Source organism: Physella acuta, unplaced genomic scaffold (assembly GCF_028476545.2).
Source record: "Physella acuta isolate Inbredline_101_S28 unplaced genomic scaffold, ASM2847654v3 ptg002143l, whole genome shotgun sequence".
Classification (NCBI taxonomy): domain Eukaryota; kingdom Metazoa; phylum Mollusca; class Gastropoda; family Physidae; genus Physella; species Physella acuta.
The window spans coordinates 138,672-141,896 of record NW_026733644.1 but is presented as its reverse complement, the minus strand read 5'-3'; the positions used below and the strand labels follow the sequence as shown (position 1 = coordinate 141,896).

General features: G+C 38.4%; 1 pseudogene; it reads left to right on the top strand.

The window, feature by feature from the left end:
- The first annotated feature begins 922 nt into the window (after positions 1–922).
- On the top strand, positions 923–2,466 carry LOC131932350 (glyceraldehyde-3-phosphate dehydrogenase 2-like; annotated as a pseudogene).
- Positions 2,467–3,225: the final 759 nt, after the last annotated feature.

Below are 3,225 nucleotides of genomic sequence, written 5' to 3'. Positions count from 1 at the left end.
ATAAGGCCGACATACCATACCATAAGGCCGACATACCATACCATAAGGCTGACATACCTGACATACCATACCATAAGGCCAACATACCATACCATAAGGCCGACATACCATACCATAAGGCCGACATACCATAAGGCCGACATACCATAAGGCCGACTTACCATACCATAAGGCCGACATACCATACCATAAGGCTGACATACCATAAGGCCGACATACCATACCATAAGGCCGACATACCATACCATACGGCCGACATACCATAAGGCCGACATACCATAAGGCTGACATACCATACCATAAGGCAGACATACCATACCATAAGGCCGACATACCATACCATAAGGCCGACATACCATAAGGCCGACATACCATAAGGCCGACATACCATACCATAAGGCCGACATACCATAAGGCTGACATACCATACCATAAGGCCGACATCTAAAAGGCAAACATAGAAAATTCGAAATCGAAATTCAATATAATAATGTATTAAATAAATATTGGATAACTTGAGGAATATTGAGGTGTTGAAAAATAGAATGGTTTTACACGTAGTAATAATTTGTTAGTTACTTCCCATTATAATAACTTAAGTAAACCAAAGGGGTTTAATAAAACATAATATTGTAAAAAAAATGTATAAAATACCAAACAAAATTCTAGCAATAAAACAAAATTAATATATTAGTTGATTTTGATACTAAGGCGAATTGTATACGATTCGTATGAAATCTTTGTGTAATTTTATAAATGTTTGATATTTTGGTTATAACTTAACTCTAATTTAAATTAAAAACCTATAGCTAAATTAAGAACTAAATTTTTAAACTTTTAAAAGTTATAACTAAACAACTAATTATAATCGTCGGCTTATTCGCAGTTATTTCTCTCGCTCTAAACTATCATTCACAACCGGTACTCTTAGCAATCATTAAATTTTGACTACCATGCCTGAACTAAAAGTTGGAATCAATGGCTTTGGACGCATTGGATGTCTCACACTAAGATGTGCTCTTCTAGAGGGAGTCACAGTTGTAGCGGTCAATGACCCCTTATTGGTCTTGATTACATGGTTTACATGTTTCAGTATGAATGATCCCTTTATTGGTCTTGATTACATGGTTTACATGTTTCAGTATGAATGATCCCTTTATTGGTCTTGATTACATGGTTTACATGTTTCAGTATGAATGATCCCTTATTGGTCTTGATTACATGGTTTACATGTTTCAGTATAAATGATCCCTTATTGGTCTTGATTACATGGTTTACATGTTTCAGTATGAATGATCCCTTATTGGTCTTGATTACATGGTTTACATGTTTCAGTATGAATGATCCCTTATTGGTCTTGATTACATGGTTTACATGTTTCAGTATGAATGATCCCTTATTGGTCTTGATTACATGGTTTACATGTTTCAGTACGAATGATCCCTTATTGGTCTTGATTACATGGTTTACATGTTTCAGTATGAATGATCCCTTATTGGTCTTGATTACATGGTTTACATGTTTCAGTATGAATGATCCCTTATTGGTCTTGATTACATGGTTTACATGTTTCAGTATGCTTCCACACATGGTAAATTTAAGGGATCTGTTTCACAGAAAAATGGAAAGTTGGAGATGAACAACTCATCACTGTTTTTGCAGAGCGTGATCCAGGAGCCATTAACTGGAACTCTGCAGGTGCTGACTATGTTGTTGAGTCAACAGGTGTTTTCACTATAACTGACAAGGCACTTGTTCATATCAAGAGTGGTGGGGCAACAAAAGTTGTGATTTTCTGCTCCATCTGCAGATGCACCCATGTTTGTTATGGGTGTCAATGAAGATAAATACACTCAGGATATGGCTGTTCTCAGCAACGCTTCTTGCACGACTAACTGTTTGGCACCTCTTGTCAAAGATGTCAATGATAATTTTGGAATTGTTGAGGGACTTATGACAACAGTGCATGCTGTTCCAGCCACACAAAAAAAACCTGTTAATGGACCCAGTAACAAGGGCTGGCGTGGTACTTTCCAGAACATCTTCAACTGTAGTAGCCAAAGGTGTTGCAAAAGTTATTCCCTCTGTAGATGGAAATTGACTGGAATCGCTTTTAGAGTCCCTGTTCCGGATGTTTCAGTTGTTGATCTTACATGCAGACTTGAAAGAGGGGCATCCTATGGCGATATTTAAAAAAGCCATCAAGGCTGCATCTGAAGGACCCCTGAAGGACCCCCTGGAGGACCCCTGAAAGGCATCCTGGGTTATACTGATGACGATGTTGTGTCACAGGACTTCTTGAAAGATGAAAGAAGCTCTTTTTTTAATGCCAGGGCTGGCTTGCCTTGAATAATATCTTTGTTAAACTGGTGTCATGGAATAATAATGGCCTCAGCAACCGTGTAGTTGAGCTTATCCAGCACATGTTCAAGGTCGACAACCAATAAATTAATCATTAGCACTAGAAAACTAAGTTTAGGTATGTCAGCTTAACACTAAAACGCTGGTTAAAAATAGCTGCTTCGTCGTTGTCATCATCAAACATGGGAGATTATCTTCAATGTAAAGATCTAATTTTTCATGCTTTTTACTTTCTCGTATACACGAAGTATAGAGAAAGTATTGTAATCGGACACAAAAATAACATGAAATTTTGACTGTTTTCACCGTTTTACTCCTCAGTCCTTCATCACATCCGGAGTATAGAGGACTTATTTTAATCAGGCAAAAATTATAAATACAAATATATAAACGTTTTGGCGGTTTATGCGTTATCGAGTCGTAAAAACTGGACTTTGCAATTCTGTCCGTCTGTCTGTGTGTCTGTGTCTGTCTGTGTGTAAACACGATAACTTGAGTACCGTTACAGCTAAGTTGATGAAATTTCATATATAAGTACTAGCTGCATCCCGTGCTCCGCCACGGTAAATCTTTTTTAAATGTACCAACAGAACAAAACTAAACACAACACAAATGAACGCAAAAAAAAACGAAAAAACAAACACAACACTCATAACATAAACACAATTTAAATGCAATCATAAAGGCATATTGCTCACAGTCTAGCCCGTAGCGCCAAATCGCGCCCTTTCCGGTGATTTGCACCCCCCTCAAACTTTCGATTTCCACCACCCCCCCCCCCCTCGCAAATTTTTTCCAACCCACTTTGGCGCCCCCTAAGGTCGGCACCCGGGGACATATGCCACCCCCCCTTCGCTACGCCTC